General features: G+C 43.2%; 8 non-coding genes across 8 annotated transcripts; all 8 read left to right on the plus strand.

Moving 5' to 3' along the window:
* Positions 1 to 1,641: 1,641 nt before the first annotated feature.
* Positions 1,642 to 1,714, plus strand: trnav-aac (transfer RNA valine (anticodon AAC)). Its single transcript has one exon. It is a non-coding gene; the product is annotated as a tRNA-Val (tRNA).
* Positions 1,715 to 4,388: 2,674 nt separating this feature from the next.
* On the plus strand, positions 4,389 to 4,461 carry trnav-cac (transfer RNA valine (anticodon CAC)). The gene has a single exon. It is a non-coding gene; the product is annotated as a tRNA-Val (tRNA).
* Positions 4,462 to 7,138: 2,677 nt separating this feature from the next.
* Positions 7,139 to 7,208, plus strand: trnav-aac (transfer RNA valine (anticodon AAC)). Its single transcript has one exon. It is a non-coding gene; the product is annotated as a tRNA-Val (tRNA).
* Positions 7,209 to 9,879: 2,671 nt separating this feature from the next.
* trnav-aac (transfer RNA valine (anticodon AAC)) lies at positions 9,880 to 9,952 on the plus strand. The gene has a single exon. It is a non-coding gene; the product is annotated as a tRNA-Val (tRNA).
* Positions 9,953 to 12,626: 2,674 nt separating this feature from the next.
* On the plus strand, positions 12,627 to 12,699 carry trnav-aac (transfer RNA valine (anticodon AAC)). Its single transcript has one exon. It is a non-coding gene; the product is annotated as a tRNA-Val (tRNA).
* Positions 12,700 to 15,373: 2,674 nt separating this feature from the next.
* Positions 15,374 to 15,446, plus strand: trnav-cac (transfer RNA valine (anticodon CAC)). The gene has a single exon. It is a non-coding gene; the product is annotated as a tRNA-Val (tRNA).
* A 2,675-nt stretch (positions 15,447 to 18,121) lies between these two features.
* Positions 18,122 to 18,194, plus strand: trnav-cac (transfer RNA valine (anticodon CAC)). The gene has a single exon. It is a non-coding gene; the product is annotated as a tRNA-Val (tRNA).
* Positions 18,195 to 20,831: 2,637 nt separating this feature from the next.
* On the plus strand, positions 20,832 to 20,904 carry trnav-cac (transfer RNA valine (anticodon CAC)). The gene has a single exon. It is a non-coding gene; the product is annotated as a tRNA-Val (tRNA).
* Positions 20,905 to 21,845: the final 941 nt, after the last annotated feature.

Here is a 21,845-nt window from a genome sequence, read left to right on the forward strand (position 1 = left end):
CCTCATAGCAAAGTTGCTCCACTCCCGGCAACATCTACGTAAATCTCCTCTGTACCCTCTCCAGCGTATTCACGTTCTTCCTTCAATGCGGTGACCAGAACTGCACGCAGTACTCCAGCTGTGGCCTAACCAGAATTTTATACAGTTCTAGCACAACCCACTTGCTGTTCTGTTCCTTGCTTCTGCCAATAAATGCAACCATTCCATATGACTTCTTAATCAACTTTTCCAACTGGTCAGCTACCTTCAGGGATCTGTGGACAAGCAATCCCAGTTACCTTTGTTCCTCTACACTTCTCAATGTCATACCAGTTGATGTGTATTCCCTTTCCTTGTTAGCCCTCCACAAATGCGCGATCTCTCACATCTCTGGTTTAAATTCAATTTGCCACTGCTCTACCCCCTTATCAGTTGATTGATATCTTCCTGGAGTCTCCAGCTTTCTTCTTCATTATCAACCACACTGCCTATTTTAATAACACCTGAAAACTTCGTAATCATAACACTTATATTCAAGTTTAGATCATTGATAAATACCATAAAAAGCAATGGATCTGGCACTGAAAACTGTGGAACCACACTGGAAACATCCTTCCAGTCACAAAAACACCCATCAAACATTACCCTTTGCTTCCTGCCTCTGAGCCAAATTTGGATCCAATTTGCCACTTCGCCCTGAATCACATGGGCTTTTACTTAGAAAATGCATAATCATTAAATGTTATACTGCCTTCATGGGAAAACATCATTAATTGACTGATGATCTTCATTTGCACAACTAAAGAAATGTTAACTGAAGGAGAATCCTTAATTGAATAACTTATCTGTGCTCTGCACTTTACCTCTGAATCCATAAACCATTTTGGACACTGTGCTTTAGAAGTCTGCTTCAAAATGTTCATTGCTGGTAACATGTACATGAGACGTTGGAAACAGTGAGATAGACTGCAGTGCAAGGGACTGGTTATTGTGAAACAGCAAAGAAAATATACATTCTGGAAGAATACCATCGAAAAGAAGTGTGGCCCTAACAGCCAAAAAGAAAATGAAGTGCTGAGCCCCTTTAAGCAAAAAATTCTTTTTCAAACATTTCTCTGACCGAATCTTCACAAAAGAAAAATGATGCTTTTAAAGTCATTAAACCCGAATTTTCGTGCACCCGAATCTTCTGAATCAGATGCCTCTCGTTGTGCCGACTGAATCCATGTCCCTTTCAATATTCTGCTGACATGCACACTATTAAATGTGCCACTAACTTATAGAATCAAAGAATAAGGGAATGCATGCAGCCCGTCGAGCCCATGCCAACTCTCAACAAATCTCACGCCCCTGTCATTTACACACAGCTGTGAAATTTTTTTCATTCGGATACTTATCCAACTCCGTTTTGAAAGATAAGATTGAGTCTGACTCCACCGCCCTTTAGAGAAGTGTATTCCAGATTCTAACCACTTGCTGAGGAATGGCCACTCCTGTTCCTATGTATAAAGGCAGAGAAACACGGGATCAATTCCTGCCACACTCACAACCTTGCTAAATGTAGCACCGTTATTCGATTCTCGTGACACAAGCTCCAGAAGTGTAGTCCAGCTGTTGAGGTTAAAGCTCTGGTTATGTTCCCAACAATGTTAATGCAACAGCGTTTCCGTAGTGTAGTGGTTATCACGTTCGCCTAACACGCGAAAAGTCCCCGGTTCGAAACCGGGCGGAAACATTATGCAAACGTGTTCAATTAATGATAAGATAAAATTAAATCATTCATATTCGTGGTTCAATATTAACAGAGTGCAGTGTCTCACGATGCTGTTCCATTTGCTGATTTCTCTCTGCAGTTCTGTTCACACTCAAATTCTACACAGTGTCTCTCACTCCCTCGCGTTTCCAGCCCTGACGCTGGAGAAACCATATCTCAAAGCTGCACATTCCGTGCATTCAGGTCAGCTGTGAGAGATTATTAAAGGATCCTGCCACGCCACCACGCTTCACAACAGAAAATTAAAGCCACAAACAAACCCATCGACTAATCGCTCTTCCTCAGCTCCAGAGTGAGTGAGGGCGGGACAAGCCCTAACTTCCGCTCCCACACTCTCCAATCAGCCGCTGCCGGCGGAAAGCGGAGAATGCAGCATCAAACAGCGGTTTACCGCCCTTCACTGGGCTGTAAAATGCCACCGTTCCAGACAACGCTCCCCGTGCTCCGAACAGCAGCCTCATAAGATGCTTCATCTCAGCTTCCTGAGTTCGAGCCCCAGCTTGCACGAACACTTCTTCACTGGAAACAGCATTAATTATCTGATTGCCACGTTTTGCATCATGAAAGTAATCCTAACCGATAATTATATAATCATAGAGGTTTACAGCATGGAATGAGTCATTTACGCCCATCGTATCTGCACCGGCCAACAAATGCCCAGTTTTAGGTGTGTACCCCTGCACCTTAATGCATTTCATGTGCACATCTAAGAACTGGTTAAATGTGGTGAGGGTTTCTGCCTGCACCACACTTTCAGGCAGTGAGTTTGAGACCTCCACAAACATCTGCATGCAGAATGTTCACTTCAAATTCCCTTTAAACCTTACACTAATTACTTTTAAATTATGCAGCCTGGTTGTTGACCACTCCACTATGTGAAATAGACCCTTTTAATCAACAATATCTAGGCCTCTTCTATTTTTATACACCTCAATGCGGTCGCCCATCAGCCTCCTCTGTTCCAAGGAAAATAAACCCATCCTATCCAATCTGTCCTCATAGCAAAGTTGCTCCTCTCCCGGCAACATCTACGTAAATCTCCTCTGTACCCTCTCCAGCGTATTCACGTTCTTCCTTCAATGCGGTGACCAGAACTGCACGCAGTACTCCAGCTGTGGCCTAACCAGAATTTTATACAGTTCTAGCACAACCCACTTGCTGTTCTGTTCCTTGCTTCTGCCAATAAATGCAACCATTCCATATGACATCTTAATCAACTTTTCCAACTGGTCAGCTACCTTCAGGGATCTGTGGACAAGCAATCCCAGTTGCCTTTGTTCCTCTATACTTCTCAATGTCATACCAGTTGATGTGTATTCTCTTTCCTTGTTAGCCCTCCACAAATGCGCGATCTCTCACTTCTCTGGATTAAATTCCATTTGCCACTGCTCTACCCCCTTATCAGTTGATTGATATCTTCCTGGAGTCTCCAGCTTTCTTCTTCATTATCAACCACGCTGCCTATTTTAATAACACCTGAAAACTTCGTAATCATAACACCGATATTCAAGTTTAGATCATTGATTATTACCATAAAAAGCAATGGATCTGGCACTGAAAACTGTGGAACCCCACTAGAAACATCCTTCCAGTCACAAAAACACCCATCAAACATTACCGTTTGCTTCCTGCCTCTGAGCCAAATTTGATCCAATTTGCCACTGCGCCCTGAATCACATGGGCTTTTACTTAGAAAATGCATAATCATTAAATGTTATCCTGCCTTCATGGGAAAACATCATTAATTGACTGATGATCTTCATTTGCACAACTAAAGAAATGTTAACTGAAGGAGAGTCCTTAATTGAATAACTTATCTGTGCTCTGCACTTTACCTCTGAATCCATAAACCATTTTGGACACTGTGCTTTAGAAGTCTGCTTCAAAATGTTCCTTGCTGGTAACATGTAGATGGGACGTTGGAAACAGTGAGATAGACTGTAGTGCAAGGGACTGGTTATTGTGAAACAGCAAAGAAAATATACATTCTGGAAGAATACCATCGAAAAGAAGTGTGGCCCTAACAGCCAAAAAGAAGATGAAGTGCTGAGCCCTTTTCAGCAAAAAAATCTTTGCCCAAACATTTCTCTGACCGAATCTTCACCAAACAAAAATGATGCTTTTAAAGTCATTAAACCCGAATTTTCGTGCACCCGAATTTTCTGAATCAGATGCCTCTCGTTGTGCCGACTGAATCCATGTCCCTTTCAATATTCTGCTGACAAGCACACTATTAAATATGCCACTAACTTATAGAATCAAAGAATAAGGGAATGTTTGCAGCCCGTCGAGCACATGCCAACTCTCAACAAGTCTCACTCCCCTGTCATTTACCCACAGCTGTGCAATTTTTTTCATTCGGATACTTATCCAACTCCGTTTTGAAAGATAAGATTGAGTTTGACTCCACCGCCCTTTAGAGCAGTGTATTCCAGATTCTAACCACTTGCTGAGGAATGGCCACTCCTGTTCCGATGTATAAAAACAGAGAAACACAGGATCAATTCCTGCCACACTCACAACCTTGCTAAATAAAGCACCGTCATTCTATTCTCGTGACACAAGCTGCAGAAGTGTAGTCCAGTTGTTGAGGTTGAAGCTCTGGTTATGTTCCCAACAATCGTGCTGCCGCAGCGTTTCCGTAGTGTAGTGGTTATCACATTCGCCTCACACGCGAAAGGTACCCGGTTCCAAACCGGGTGGAAACATTATGCAAACGTGTTCAATTAATGATAAGATAAAATTAAATCATTCATATTAGTGGTTCAATATTAACAGAGTGCAATGTCTCACGATGCAGTTCCATTTGATGATTTCTCTCTGCAGTTCTGTTCACACTCAAATTCTACACAGTGTCTCTCACTCCCTCCCGTTTCCAGCCCTGACGCTGGAGAAACCATATCTCAAAGCTGCACATTCCGTGCATTCAGGTCAGCTGTGAGAGATTATTAAAGGATCCTGCCACGCCACCACGCTTCACAACAGAAAATTAAAGCCACAAACAAACTCATCGACGAATCGCTCTTCCCCAGCTCCAGAGTGAGTGAGGGCGGGACAAGCCCTAACTTCTGCTCCCACACTCTCCAATCAGCCGCTGCCGGCGGAAAGCGGAGAATGCAGCATCAAACAGCGGTTTACCGCCCTTCACTGATCTGCAAAATGCCACCGTTCGAGACAACGCTCCCCGTACACCGAACAGCAGCCTTATAAAATGCTTCATCTCAGCTTCCTGAGTTCGAGCCCCAGCTTGCACGAACACTTCTTCAATGGAAACACCATTAATTATCTGATTGCCACGTTTTGCATCATGAAAGTATTCCTAACCGATATTTATATAATCATAGAGGTTTACAGCATGGAAGGAGTCATTTAAGCCCATCGTATCTGCACCGGACAACAAATGCCCAGTTTTAGGTGTGTCCCCCTGCACCTTATTGCATTTCATGTGCACATCTAAGAACTTGTTAAATGTGGTGAGGGTTTCTGCCTGCACCACACTGACAGGCAGTGAGTTTGAGACCCCCACAAACATCTGCATGCAGAATGTTCACTTCAAATCCCCTTTAACCCTTACACTAATTACTTTTAAATTATGCATCCTGTTTGTTGACCACTCCACTATGTGAAATAGACTCTTTTAATCAACAATATCTAGGCCCCTCCTATTTTTATACACCTCAATGCTGTCGCCCATCAGCCTCCTCTGTTCCAAGGAAAACAAACCCACCCTATCCAATCTGTCCTCATAGCAAAGTTGCTCCACTCCCGGCAACATCTACGTAAATCTCCTCTGTACCCTCTCCAGCGTATTCACGTCCTTCCTTCAATGCGGTGACTAGAACTGCACGCAGTACTCCAGCTGTGGCCTAACCAGAATTTTATACAGTTCTAGCATAACCCACTTGCTGTTCTGTTCCTTGCTTCTGCCAATAAATGCAACCATTCCATATGACTTCTTAACCAACTTTTCCAACTGGCCAGCTACCTTCAGGGATCTGTGGACAAGCAATCCCAGTTACCTTTGTTCCTCTACACTTCTCAATGTCATACCAGTTGATGTGTATTCCCTTTCCTTGTTAGCCCTCCACAAATGCGCGATCTCTCACATCTCTGGTTTAAATTCAATTTGCCACTGCTCTACCCCCTTATCAGTTGATTGATATCTTCCTGGAGTCTCCAGCTTTCTTCTTCATTATCAACCACACTGCCTATTTTAATAACACCTGAAAACTTCGTAATCATAACACTTATATTCAAGTTTAGATCATTGATAAATACCATAAAAAGCAATGGATCTGGCACTGAAAACTGTGGAACCCCACTGGAAACATCCTTCCAGTCACAAAAACACCCATCAAACATTACCCTTTGCTTCCTGCCTCTGAGCCAAATTTGGATCTAATATGCCACTTCCCCCTGAATCACATGGGCTTTTACTTAGAAAATGCATAATCATTAAATGTTTTCCTGCCTTCATGGGAAAACATCATTAATTGACTGATGATCTTCATTTGCACAACTAAAGAAATGTTAACTGAAGGAGAGTCCTGAATTGAATAACTTATCTGTGCTCTGCACTTTACCTCTGAATCCATTAAACATTTTGGACACTGTGCTTTAGAAGTCTGCTTCAAAATGTTCATTGCTGGTAACATGTACATGAGACGTTGGAAACAGTGAGATAGACTGCAGTGCAAGGGACTGGTTATTGTGAAACAGCAAAGAAAATATACATTCTGGAAGAATACCATCGAAAAGAAGTGTGGCCCTAACAGCCAAAAAGAAGATGAAGTGCTGAGCCCTTTTCAGCAAAAAATTCTTTTTCAAACATTTCTCTGACCGAATATTCACAAAAGAAAAATGATGCTTTTAAAGTCATTAAACCCGAATTTTCATGCACCGGAATCTTCTGAATCAGATGCCTCTCGTTGTGCCGACTGAATCCATGTCCCTTTCAATATTCTGCTGACATGCACACTATTAAATGTGCCACTAACTTATAGAATCAAAGAATAAGGGAATGGATGCAGCCCGTCGAGCCCATGCCAACTCTCAACAAGTCTCACTCCCCTGTCATTTACCCACAGCTGTGCAATTTTTTTCATTCGGATACTTATCCAACTCCGTTTTGAAAGATAAGATTGAGTCTGACTCCACCGCCCTTTAGAGAAGTGTATTCCAGATTCTAACCACTTGCTGAGGAATGGCCACTCCTGTTCCTATGTATAAAGGCAGAGAAACACGGGATCAATTCCTGCCACACTCACAACCTTGCTGAATATAGCACCGTTATTCGATTCTCGTGACACAAGCTCCAGAAGTGTAGTCCAGCTGTTGAGGTTAAAGCTCTGGTTATGTTCCCAACGATGTTACTGCACCAGCGTTTCCGTAGTGTAGTGGTTATCACGTTCGCCTAACATGCGAAAGGTCCCCGGTTCGAAACCGGGTTGAACATTATGCAAACGTGTTCAATTAATTATAAGAAAAAATTAAATCATTCAGATTAGTGGTTCAATGTTAACAGAGTGCAGTGTCTCACGATGCTGTTCCATTTGCTGATTTCTCTCGACAGTTCTGTTCACACTCAAATTCTACACTGTGTCTCTCACTCGCTCCCGTTTCCAGCCCTGACGCTGGAGAAACCATATCTCAAAGCTGCACATTCCGTGCATTCAGGTCAGCTGTGAGAGATTATTAAAGGATCCTGCCACGCCACCACGCTTCACAACAGAAAATTAAAGCCACAAACAAACCCATCGACTAATCACTCTTCCTCAGCTCCAGAGTGAGTGAGGGCGGGACAAGCCCGAACTTCCGCTCCCACACTCTCCAATCAGCCGCTGCCGGCGGAAAGCGGAGAATGCAGCATCAAACAGCGGTTTACCGCCCTTCACTGGGCTGCAAAATGCCACCGTTCCAGACAACGCTCCCCGTGCTCCGAACAGCAGCCTCATAAGATGCTTCATCTCAGCTTCATGAGTTCGAGCCCCAGCTTGCACGAACACTTCTTCACTGGAAACAGCATTAATTATCTGATTGCCACGTTTTGCATCATGAAAGTAATCCTAACCGATAATTATATAATCATAGAGGTTTACAGCATGGAAGGAGTCATTTACGCCCATCGTATCTGCACCGGCCAACAAATGCCCAGTTTTAGGTGTGTTCCCCTGCACCTTATTGCATTTCATGTGCACATCTCAGAACTGGTTAAATGTGGTGAGGGTTTCTGCCTGCACCACACTTTCAGGCAGTGTGTTTGAGACCCCCACAAACATCTGCATGCAGAATGTTCACTTCAAATCCCCTTTAACCCTTACACTAATTACTTTTAAATTATGCAGCCTGGTTGTTGACCATTCCACTATGTGAAATAGACCCTTTTAATCAACAAAATCTAGGCCTCTCCTATTTTTATACACCTCAATGCGGTCGCCCATCAGCCTCCTCTTTCCAAGGAAAACAAACCCATCCTATCCAATCTGTCCTCATAGCAAAGTTGCTCCACTCCCGGCAACATCTACGTAAATCTCCTCTGTACCCTCTCCAGCGTATTCACGTTCTTCCTTCAATGCGGTGACCAGAACTGCACGCAGTACTCCAGCTGTGGCCTAACCAGAATTTTATACAGTTCTAGCACAACCCACTTGCTGTTCTGTTCCTTGCTTCTGCCAATAAATGCAACCATTCCATATGACTTCTTAATCAACTTTTCCAACTGGTCAGCTACCTTCAGGGATCTGTGGACAAGCAATCCCAGTTACCTTTGTTCCTCTACACTTCTCAATGTCATACCAGTTGATGTGTATTCCCTTTCCTTGTTAGCCCTCCACAAATGCGCGATCTCTCACATCTCTGGATTAAATTCAATTTGCCACTGCTCTACCCCCTTATCAGTTGATTGATATCTTCCTGGAGTCTCCAGCTTTCTTCTTCATTATCAACCACACTGCCTATTTTAATAACACCTGAAAACTTCGTAATCATAACACCTATATTCAAGTTTAGATCATTGATAATTACCATAAAAAGCAATGGATCTGGCACTGAAAACTGTGGAACCCCACTGGAAACATCCTTCCAGTCACAAAAACACCCATCAAACATTACCTTTTGCTTCCTGCCTCTGAGCCAAATTTGGATCCAATTTGCCACTTCGCCCTGAATCACATGGGCTTTTACTTAGAAAATGCATAATCATTAAATGTTATCCTGCCTTCATGGGAAAACATCATTAATTGACTGATGATCTTCATTTGCACAACTAAAGAAATGTTAACTGAAGGAGAATCCTTAATTGAATAACTTATCTGTGCTCTGCACTTTACCTCTGAATCCATAAACCATTTTGGACACTGTGCTTTAGAAGTCTGCTTCAAAATGTTCATTGCTGGTAACATGTATACGAGACGTTGGAAACAGTGAGATAGACTGCAGTGCAAGGGACTGGTTATTGTGAAACAGCAAAGAAAATATACATTCTGGAAGAATACCATCGAAAAGAAGTGTGGCCCTAACAGCCAAAAAGAAGATGAAGTGCTGAGCCCTTTTCACCAAAAATTATTTTTCAAACATTTCTCTGACCGAATCTTCACAAAAGAAAAATGATGCTTTTAAAGTCATTAAACCCGAATTTTCATGCACCGGAATCTTCTGAATCAGATGCCTCTCGTTGTGCCGACTGAATCCATGTCCCTTTCAATATTCTGCTGACATGCACACTATTAAATGTGCCACTAACTTATAGAATCAAAGCATAAGGGAATGGATGCAGCCCGTCGAGCCCTTGCCAACTCTCAACAAGTCTCACTCCCCTGTCTTTTACCCACAGCTGTGCAATTTTTTTCATTCGGATACTTATCCAACTCCGTTTTGAAAGATAAGATTGAGTCTGACTCCACCGCCCTTTAGAGAAGTGTATTCCAGATTCTAACCACTTGCTGAGGAATGGCCACTCCTGTTCCTATGTATAAAGGCAGAGAAACACGGGATCAATTCCTGCCACACTCACAACCTTGCTAAATATCGCACCGTCATTCTATTCTCGTGACACAAGCTCCAGAAGTGTCGTCCAGCTGTTGAGGTTAAAGCTCTGGCTATGTTCCCAACAATCTTAATGCCACAGCGTTTCCGTAGTGTAGTGGTTATCACGTTCGCCTAACACGCGAAAAGTCCCCGGTTCGAAACCGGGCGGAAACATTATGCAAACGTGTTCAATTAATGATAAGATAAAATTAAATCATTCATATTCGTTGTTCAATGTTAACAGAGTGCAGTGTCTCACGATGCTGTTCCATTTGCTGATTTCTCTCTACAGTTCTGTTCACACTCAAATTCTACACAGTGTCTCTCACTCCCTCCCGTTTCCAGCCCTGACGCTGGAGAAACCATATCTCAAAGCTGCACTTTCCGTGCATTCAGGTCAGCTGTGAGAGATTATTAAAGGATCCTGCCACGCCACCACGCTTCACAACAGAAAATTAAAGCCACAAACAAACCCATCGACTAATCGCTCTTCCTCAGCTCCAGAGTGAGTGAGGGCGGGACAAGCCCTAACTTCCGCTCCCACACTCTCCAATCAGCCGCTGCCGGCGGAAAGCGGAGAATGCAGCATCAAACAGCGGTTTACCGCCCTTCACTGTGCTGTAAAATGCCACCGTTCCAGACAACGCTCCCCGTGCTCCGAACAGCAGCCTCATAAGATGCTTCATCTCAGCTTCCTGAGTTCGAGCCCCAGCTTGCACGAACACTTCTTCACTGGAAACAGCATTAATTATCTGATTGCCACGTTTTGCATCATGAAAGTAATCCTAACCGATAATTATATAATCATAGAGGTTTACAGCATGGAATGAGTCATTTACGCCCATCGTATCTGCACCGGCCAACAAATGCCCAGTTTTAGGTGTGTACCCCTGCACCTTAATGCATTTCATGTGCACATCTAAGAACTGGTTAAATGTGGTGAGGGTTTCTGCCTGCACCACACTTTCAGGCAGTGAGTTTGAGACCTCCACAAACATCTGCATGCAGAATGTTCACTTCAAATCCCCTTTAAACCTTACACTAATTACTTTTAAATTATGCAGCCTGGTTGTTGACCACTCCACTATGTGAAATAGACCATTTTAATCAACAATATCTAGGCCTCTCCTATTTTTATACACCTCAATGCGGTCGCCCATCAGCCTCCTCTGTTCCAAGGAAAATAAACCCATCCTATCCAATCTGTCCTCATAGCAAAGTTGCTCCACTCCCGGCAACATCTACGTAAATCTCCTCTGTACCCTCTCCAGCGTATTCACGTTCTTCCTTCAATGCGGTGACCAGAACTGCACGCAGTACTCCAGCTGTGGCCTAACCAGAATTTTATACAGTTCTAGCACAACCCACTTGCTGTTCTGTTCCTTGCTTCTGCCAATAAATGCAACCATTCCATATGACTTCTTAATCAACTTTTCCAACTGGTCAGCTACCTTCAGGGATCTGTGGACAAGCAATCCCAGTTACCTTTGTTCCTCTACACTTCTCAATGTCATACCAGTTGATGTGTATTCCCTTTCCTTGTTAGCCCTCCACAAATGCGCGATCTCTCACATCTCTGGTTTAAATTCAATTTGCCACTGCTCTACCCCCTTATCAGTTGATTGATATCTTCCTGGAGTCTCCAGCTTTCTTCTTCATTATCAACCACACTGCCTATTTTAATAACACCTGAAAACTTCGTAATCATAACACTTATATTCAAGTTTAGATCATTGATAAATACCATAAAAAGCAATGGATCTGGCACTGAAAACTGTGGAACCACACTGGAAACATCCTTCCAGTCACAAAAACACCCATCAAACATTACCCTTTGCTTCCTGCCTCTGAGCCAAATTTGGATCCAATTTGCCACTTCGCCCTGAATCACATGGGCTTTTACTTAGAAAATGCATAATCATTAAATGTTATACTGCCTTCATGGGAAAACATCATTAATTTACTGATGATCTTCATTTGCACAACTAAAGAAATGTTAACTGAAGGAGAATCCTTAATTGAATAACTTATCTGTGCTCTGCACTTTACCTCTGAATCCATAAACCATTTTGGACACTGTGCTTTAGAAGTCTGCTTCAAAATGTTCATTGCTGGTAACATGTACATGAGACGTTGGAAACAGTGAGATAGACTGCAGTGCAAGGGACTGGTTATTGTGAAACAGCAAAGAAAATATACATTCTGGAAGAATACCATCGAAAAGAAGTGTGGCCCTAACAGCCAAAAAGAAAATGAAGTGCTGAGCCCCTTTAAGCAAAAAATTCTTTTTCAAACATTTCTCTGACCGAATCTTCACAAAAGAAAAATGATGCTTTTAAAGTCATTAAACCCGAATTTTCGTGCACCCGAATCTTCTGAATCAGATGCCTCTCGTTGTGCCGACTGAATCCATGTCCCTTTCAATATTCTGCTGACATGCACACTATTAAATGTGCCACTAACTTATAGAATCAAAGAATAAGGGAATGCATGCAGCCCGTCGAGCCCATGCCAACTCTCAACAAATCTCACGCCCCTGTCATTTACACACAGCTGTGAAATTTTTTTCATTCGGATACTTATCCAACTCCGTTTTGAAAGATAAGATTGAGTCTGATTCCACCGCCCTTTAGAGAAGTGTATTCCAGATTCTAACCACTTGCTGAGGAATGGCCACTCCTGTTCCTATGTATAAAGGCAGAGAAACACGGGATCAATTCCTGCCACACTCACAACCTTGCTAAATGTAGCACCGTTATTCGATTCTCGTGACACAAGCTCCAGAAGTGTAGTCCAGCTGTTGAGGTTAAAGCTCTGGTTATGTTCCCAACAATGTTAATGCAACAGCGTTTCCGTAGTGTAGTGGTTATCACGTTCGCCTAACACGCGAAAGGTCCCCGGTTCGAAACCGGGCGGAAACATTATGCAAACGTGTTCAATTAATGATTAGATAAAATTAAATCATTCATATTCGTGGTTCAATATTAACAGAGTGCAGTGTCTCACGATGCTGTTCCATTTGCTGATTTCTCTCTGCAGTTCTGTTCACACTCAAATTCTACACAGTGTCTCTCACTCCCTCGCGTTTCCAGCCCTGACGCTGGAGAAACCATATCTCAAAGCTGCACATTCCGTGCATTCAGGTCAGCTGTGAGAGATTATTAAAGGATCCTGCCACGCCACCACGCTTCACAACAGAAAATTAAAGCCACAAACAAACCCATCGACTAATCGCTCTTCCTCAGCTCCAGAGTGAGTGAGGGCGGGACAAGCCCTAACTTCCGCTCCCACACTCTCCAATCAGCCGCTGCCGGCGGAAAGCGGAGAATGCAGCATCAAACAGCGGTTTACCGCCCTTCACTGGGCTGTAAAATGCCACCGTTCCAGACAACGCTCCCCGTGCTCCGAACAGCAGCCTCATAAGATGCTTCATCTCAGCTTCCTGAGTTCGAGCCCCAGCTTGCACGAACACTTCTTCACTGGAAACAGCATTAATTATCTGATTGCCACGTTTTGCATCATGAAAGTAATCCTAACCGATAATTATATAATCATAGAGGTTTACAGCATGGAATGAGTCATTTACGCCCATCGTATCTGCACCGGCCAACAAATGCCCAGTTTTAGGTGTGTACCCCTGCACCTTAATGCATTTCATGTGCACATCTAAGAACTGGTTAAATGTGGTGAGGGTTTCTGCCTGCACCACACTCTCAGGCAGTGAGTTTGAGACCTCCACAAACATCTGCATGCAGAATGTTCACTTCAAATCCCCTTTAAACCTTACACTAATTACTTTTAAATTATGCAGCCTGGTTGTTGACCACTCCACTATGTGAAATAGACCCTTTTAATCAACAATATCTAGGCCTCTTCTATTTTTATACACCTCAATGCGGTCGCCCATCAGCCTCCTCTGTTCCAAGGAAAATAAACCCATCCTATCCAATCTGTCCTCATAGCAAAGTTGCTCCTCTCCCGGCAACATCTACGTAAATCTCCTCTGTACCCTCTCCAGCGTATTCACGTTCTTCCTTCAATGCGGTGACCAGAACTGCACGCAGTACTCCAGCTGTGGCCTAACCAGAATTTTATACAGTTCTAGCACAACCCACTTGCTGTTCTGTTCCTTGCTTCTGCCAATAAATGCAACCATTCCATATGACATCTTAATCAACTTTTCCAACTGGTCAGCTACCTTCAGGGATCTGTGGACAAGCAATCCCAGTTGCCTTTGTTCCTCTATACTTCTCAATGTCATACCAGTTGATGTGTATTCTCTTTCCTTGTTAGCCCTCCACAAATGCGCGATCTCTCACTTCTCTGGATTAAATTCCATTTGCCACTGCTCTACCCCCTTATCAGTTGATTGATATCTTCCTGGAGTCTCCAGCTTTCTTCTTCATTATCAACCACGCTGCCTATTTTAATAACACCTGAAAACTTCGTAATCATAACACCGATATTCAAGTTTAGATCTTTGATAAATACCATAAAAAGCAATGGATCTGGCACTGAAAACTGTGGAACCCCACTAGAAACATCCTTCCAGTCACAAAAACACCCATCAAACATTACCGTTTGCTTCCTGCCTCTGAGCCAAATTTGATCCAATTTGCCACTGCGCCCTGAATCACATGGGCTTTTACTTAGAAAATGCATAATCATTAAATGTTATCCTGCCTTCATGGGAAAACATCATTAATTGACTGATGATCTTCATTTGCACAACTAAAGAAATGTTAACTGAAGGAGAGTCCTTAATTGAATAACTTATCTGTGCTCTGCACTTTACCTCTGAATCCATAAACCATTTTGGACACTGTGCTTTAGAAGTCTGCTTCAAAATGTTCCTTGCTGGTAACATGTAGATGGGACGTTGGAAACAGTGAGATAGACTGTAGTGCAAGGGACTGGTTATTGTGAAACAGCAAAGAAAATATACATTCTGGAAGAATACCATCGAAAAGAAGTGTGGCCCTAACAGCCAAAAAGAAGATGAAGTGCTGAGCCCTTTTCAGCAAAAAAATCTTTGCCCAAACATTTCTCTGACCGAATCTTCACCAAACAAAAATGATGCTTTTAAAGTCATTAAACCCGAATTTTCGTGCACCCGAATTTTCTGAATCAGATGCCTCTCGTTGTGCCGACTGAATCCATGTCCCTTTCAATATTCTGCTGACAAGCACACTATTAAATATGCCACTAACTTATAGAATCAAAGAATAAGGGAATGTTTGCAGCCCGTCGAGCACATGCCAACTCTCAACAAGTCTCACTCCCCTGTCATTTACCCACAGCTGTGCAATTTTTTTCATTCGGATACTTATCCAACTCCGTTTTGAAAGATAAGATTGAGTTTGACTCCACCGCCCTTTAGAGCAGTGTATTCCAGATTCTAACCACTTGCTGAGGAATGGCCACTCCTGTTCCGATGTATAAAAACAGAGAAACACAGGATCAATTCCTGCCACACTCACAACCTTGCTAAATAAAGCACCGTCATTCTATTCTCGTGACACAAGCTGCAGAAGTGTAGTCCAGTTGTTGAGGTTGAAGCTCTGGTTATGTTCCCAACAATCGTGCTGCCGCAGCGTTTCCGTAGTGTAGTGGTTATCACATTCGCCTCACACGCGAAAGGTACCCGGTTCCAAACCGGGTGGAAACATTATGCAAACGTGTTCAATTAATGATAAGATAAAATTAAATCATTCATATTAGTGGTTCAATATTAACAGAGTGCAATGTCTCACGATGCAGTTCCATTTGATGATTTCTCTCTGCAGTTCTGTTCACACTCAAATTCTACACAGTGTCTCTCACTCCCTCCCGTTTCCAGCCCTGACGCTGGAGAAACCATATCTCAAAGCTGCACATTCCGTGCATTCAGGTCAGCTGTGAGAGATTATTAAAGGATCCTGCCACGCCACCACGCTTCACAACAGAAAATTAAAGCCACAAACAAACTCATCGACGAATCGCTCTTCCCCAGCTCCAGAGTGAGTGAGGGCGGGACAAGCCCTAACTTCTGCTCCCACACTCTCCAATCAGCCGCTGCCGGCGGAAAGCGGAGAATGCAGCATCAAACAGCGGTTTACCGCCCTTCACTGATCTGCAAAATGCCACCGTTCGAGACAACGCTCCCCGTACACCGAACAGCAGCCTTATAAAATGCTTCATCTCAGCTTCCTGAGTTCGAGCCCCAGCTTGCACGAACACTTCTTCAATGGAAACACCATTAATTATCTGATTGCCACGTTTTGCATCATGAAAGTAATCCTAACCGATATTTATATAATCATAGAGGTTTACAGCATGGAAGGAGTCATTTAAGCCCATCGTATCTGCACCGGACAACAAATGCCCAGTTTTAGGTGTGTCCCCCTGCACCTTATTGCATTTCATGTGCACATCTAAGAACTTGTTAAATGTGGTGAGGGTTTCTGCCTGCACCACACTGACAGGCAGTGAGTTTGAGACCCCCACAAACATCTGCATGCAGAATGTTCACTTCAAATCCCCTTTAACCCTTACACTAATTACTTTTAAATTATGCATCCTGTTTGTTGACCACTCCACTATGTGAAATAGACTCTTTTAATCAACAATATCTAGGCCCCTCCTATTTTTATACACCTCAATGCTGTCGCCCATCAGCCTCCTCTGTTCCAAGGAAAACAAACCCACCCTATCCAATCTGTCCTCATAGCAAAGTTGCTCCACTCCCGGCAACATCTACGTAAATCTCCTCTGTACCCTCTCCAGCGTATTCACGTCCTTCCTTCAATGCGGTGACTAGAACTGCACGCAGTACTCCAGCTGTGGCCTAACCAGAATTTTATACAGTTCTAGCATAACCCACTTGCTGTTCTGTTCCTTGCTTCTGCCAATAAATGCAACCATTCCATATGACTTCTTAACCAACTTTTCCAACTGGCCAGCTACCTTCAGGGATCTGTGGACAAGCAATCCCAGTTACCTTTGTTCCTCTACACTTCTCAATGTCATACCAGTTGATGTGTATTCCCTTTCCTTGTTAGCCCTCCACAAATGCGCGATCTCTCACATCTCTGGTTTAAATTCAATTTGCCACTGCTCTACCCCCTTATCAGTTGATTGATATCTTCCTGGAGTCTCCAGCTTTCTTCTTCATTATCAACCACACTGCCTATTTTAATAACACCTGAAAACTTCGTAATCATAACACTTATATTCAAGTTTAGATCATTGATAAATACCATAAAAAGCAATGGATCTGGCACTGAAAACTGTGGAACCCCACTGGAAACATCCTTCCAGTCACAAAAACACCCATCAAACATTACCCTTTGCTTCCTGCCTCTGAGCCAAATTTGGATCTAATATGCCACTTCCCCCTGAATCACATGGGCTTTTACTTAGAAAATGCATAATCATTAAATGTTTTCCTGCCTTCATGGGAAAACATCATTAATTGACTGATGATCTTCATTTGCACAACTAAAGAAATGTTAACTGAAGGAGAGTCCTTAATTGAATAACTTATCTGTGCTCTGCACTTTACCTCTGAAGCCATGAACCATTTTGGACACTGTGCTTTAGAAGTCTGCTTCAAAATGTTCATTGCTGGTAACATGTACATGAGACGTTGGAAACAGTGAGATAGACTGTAGTGCAAGGGAATAGTTATTGTGAAACAGCAAAGAAAATATACATTCTGGAAGAATACCATCGAAAAGAAGTGTGGCCCTAACAGCCAAAAAGAAGATGAAGTGCTGAGCCCTTTTCAGCAAAAAATTATTTTCCCAAACATTTCTCTGACCGAATCTTCACAAAACAAAAATGATGCTTTTAAAGTCATTAAACCCGAATTGTCGTGCACCCGAATCTTCTGAATCAGATGCCTCTCGTTGTGCCGACTGAATCCATGTGCCTTTCAATATTCTGCTGACATGCACACTATTAAATGTGCCACTAACTTATAGAATCAAAGAATAAGGTAATGGTTGCAGCCCGTCGAGCCCATGCCAACTCTCAACAAGTCTCACTCCCCTGTCATTTTCCCACAGCTGTGCAATTTTTTTCATTCGGATACTTATCCAACTCCGTTTTGAAAGATAAGATTGAGTCTGACTCCACCGCCCTTTAGAGCAGTGTATTCCAGATTCTAAACACTTGCTGAGGAATGGCCACTCCTGTTCCTATGTATAAAGGCAGAGAAACACGGGATCAATTCCTGCCTCACTCACAACCTTGCGAAATATAGCACCGTCATTCTATTCTCGTGACACAAGCTCCAGAAGTGTAGTCCAGCTGTTGAGGTTAAAGCTCTGGTTATGTTCCCAACAACGTTACTGGCACAGCGTTTCCGTAGTGTAGTGGTTATCACGTTCGCCTCACACGCGAAAGGTCCCCGTTTCGAAACTGGGCGGAAACATTATGCAAACGTGTTCAATTAATGATAAGATAAAATTAAATCATTCATATTGGTGGTTCAATATTAAACAGAGTGCAGTGTCTCACGATGTTGTTCCATTTGCTGATTTCTCTCTGCAGTTCTGTCCACACTCAAATTCGACACAGTGTCTCTCACTCCCTCCCGTTTCCAGCCCTGACGCTGGAGAAACCATATCTCAAAGCTGCACATTCCGTGCATTCAGGTCAGCTCTGAGAGATTATTAAAGGATCCTGCCACGCCACCACGCTTCACAACAGAAAATTAAAGCCACAAACAAACTCATCGACTCATCGCTCTTCCCCAGCTCCAGAGTGAGTGAGGGCGGGACAAGCCCTAACTTCCGCTCCCACACTCTCCAATCAGCCGCTGCCGGCGGAAAGCGGAGAATGCAGCATCAAACAGCGGTTTACCGCCCTTCACTGGGCTGCAAAATGCCACCGTTCGAGACAACGCTCCCCGTACACCAAACAGCAGCCTCAAAAGATGCTTCATTTCAGCTTCCTGAGTTCGAGCCCCAGCTTGCACGAACACTTCTTCACTGGAAACACCATTAATTATCTGATTGCCACGTTTTGCGTCATGAAAGTAATCCTAACCGATAATTATATAATCATCGAGGTTTACAGCATGGAAGCAGTCATTTAAGCCCATCGTATCTGCACCGGCCAACAAATGCTCAGTTTTAGGTGTGTACCTCTGTACCTTATTGCATTTCATGTGCACATCTAAGAACTGGTTAAATGTGGTGAGGGTTTCTGCCTGCACCACACTTTCAGGCAGTGAGTTTGAGACCCCCACAAACATCTGCATGCAGAATGTTCACTTCAAATCCCCTTTAACCCTAACACTAATTACTTTTAAATTATGCAGCCTGGTTGTTGACCACTCCACTATGTGAAATAGACACTTTTAATCAACAATATCTAGGCCCCTCCTATTTTTATACACCTCAATGCTGTCGCCCATCAGCCTCCTCTGTTCCAAGGAAAACAAACCCATCCTATCCAATCTGTCCTCATAGCAAAGTTGCTCCACTCCCGGCAACATCTACGTAAATCTCCTCTGTACCCTCTCCAGCGTATTCACGTCCTTTCTTCAATGCGGTGACTAGAACTGCACGCAGTACTCCAGCTGTGGCCTAACCAGAATTTTATACAGTTCTTGCATAACCCACTTGCTGTTCTGTTCCTTGCTTCTGCCAATAAATGCAACCATTCCATATGACTTCTTAACCAACTTTTCTAACTGGCCAGCTACCTTCAGGGATGTGTGGACAAGCAATCCCAGTTACCTTTGTTCCTCTACACTTCTCAATGTCATACCAGTTGATGTGTATTCCCTTTCCTTGTTAGCCCTCCACAAATGCGCGATCTCTCACATCTCTGGATTAAATTCCATTTGCCACTGCTCTACCTCCTTATCAGTTGATTGATATCTTCCTGGAGTCTCCAGCTTTCTTCTTCATTATCAACCACACTGCCTATTTTAATAACACCTGAAAACTTCGTAATCATAACACCTATATTCAAGTTTAGATCATTGATAAATACCATAAAAAGCAATGGATCTGGCACTGAAAACTGCGGAACCCCACTGGAAACATCCTTCCAGTCACAAAAACACCCAAATTTGGATCTAATATGCCACTTCGCCCTGAATCACATGGGCTTTTACTTAGAAAATGCATAATCATTAAATGTTATCCTGCCTTCATGGGAAAACCTCATTAATTGACTGATGATCTTCATTTGCACAACTAAAGAAATGTTAACTGAAGGAGAGTCCTCAATTGAATAACTTATCTGTGCTCTGCACTTTACCTCTGAATCCATAAACCATTTTGGACACTGTGCTTTAGAAGTCTGGTTCAAAATGTTCATTGCTGGTAACATGTACATGAGACGTTGGAAACAGTGAGATAGACTGTAGTGCAAGGGACTGGTTATTGTGAAACAGCAAAGAAAATATCCATCTGGAAGAATACCATCGAAAAGTGTGGCCCTAACAGCAAAAAAGAAGATGAAGTGCTGAGCCCTTTTCAGCAAAAAATTCTTTTCCCAAACATTTCTCTGACCGAATCTTCACAAAACAAAAATGATGCTTTTAAAGTCATTAAACCCGAATTTTCTTGCACCCGAATCTTCTGAATCAGATGCCTCTCGTTGTGCCGACTGAATCCATGTCCCTTTCAATATTCTGCTCACATGCACACTATTAAATGTGCCACTAACTTATAGAATCAAAGAATAAGGGAATGGTTGCAGCCCGTCGAGCCCATGCCAACTCTCAACAAGTCGCACTCCAATGTCATTTACCCACAGCTGTGCAATTTTTTTCATTCGGATACTTATCCAACTCCGTTTTGAAAGATAAGATTGCGTCTGACTCCACCGCCCTTTAGAGCAGTGTATTCCAGATTCTAACCACTTGCTGAGGAATGGCCACTCCTGTTCCTATGTATAAAGGCAGAGAAACACGGGATCAATTCCTGCCTCACTCACAACCTTGCGAAATACAGCACCGTCATTCTATTCTCGTGACACAAGCTCCAGAAGTGTAGTCCAGCTGTTGAGGTTAAAGCTCTGGTTATGTTCCCAACAACGTTACTGGCACAGCGTTTCCGTAGTGTAGTGGTTAATACGTTCGCCTCACACGCGAAAGGTCCCCGGTTGGAAACCGGGCGGAAACATTATGCTCAACGTGTTCAATTAATGATTAGATAAAATTAAATCATTCATATTAGTGCTTCAATATTAACAGAGTGCAGTGTCTCACGATGCTGGTCCATTTGCTGATTTCTCTCTGCAGTTCTGTTCACACTCAAATTCTACACAGTGTCTCTCACTCCCTCCCGTTTCCAGCCCTGACGCTGGAGAAACCATATCTCAAAGCTGCACATTCAGGTCAGCTGTGAGAGATTATTAAAGGATCCTGCCACGCCACCACGCTTCACAACAGAAAATTAAAGCCACAAACAAACCTATCGACTAATCGCTCTTCCCCAGCTCCAGAGTGAGTGAGGGCGGGACAAGCCCTAACTTCCGCTCTCACACTCTCCAATCAGCCGCTGCCGGCGGAAAGCGGAGAATGCAGCATCAAACAGCGGTTTACCGCCCTTCACTGGGCTGCAAAATGCCACCGTTGGAGACAACGCTCCCCGTACACCGAACAGCAGCCTCATAAGATGCTTCATCTCAGCTTCCTGAGTTCGAGCCCCAGCTTGCACGAACACTTCTTCACTGGAAACAGCATTAATTATCTGATTGCCACGTTTTGCATCATGAAAGTAATCCTAACCGATAATTATATAATCATAGAGCTTTACAGCATGGAAGGAGTCATTTAAGCCCATCGTATCTGCACCGGCCAACAAATGTCCAGTTTTAGATGTGTCCCCCTGCACCTTATTGCATTTCATGTGCACATCTCAGAACTTGTTAAATGTGGTGAGGGTTTCTGCCTGCACCACACTTTCAGGCAGTGAGTTTGAGACCCCTACAAACATCTGCATGCAGAATGTTCACTTCAAATCCCCTTTAACCCTTATCCTAATTACTTTTAAATTATGCAGCCTGGTTGTTGACCACTCCACTATGTGAAATAGACCCTGTTAATCAACAATATCTAGGC

Source organism: Pristiophorus japonicus, chromosome 3 (assembly GCF_044704955.1).
Source record: "Pristiophorus japonicus isolate sPriJap1 chromosome 3, sPriJap1.hap1, whole genome shotgun sequence".
NCBI lineage: Eukaryota > Metazoa > Chordata > Chondrichthyes > Pristiophoridae > Pristiophorus > Pristiophorus japonicus.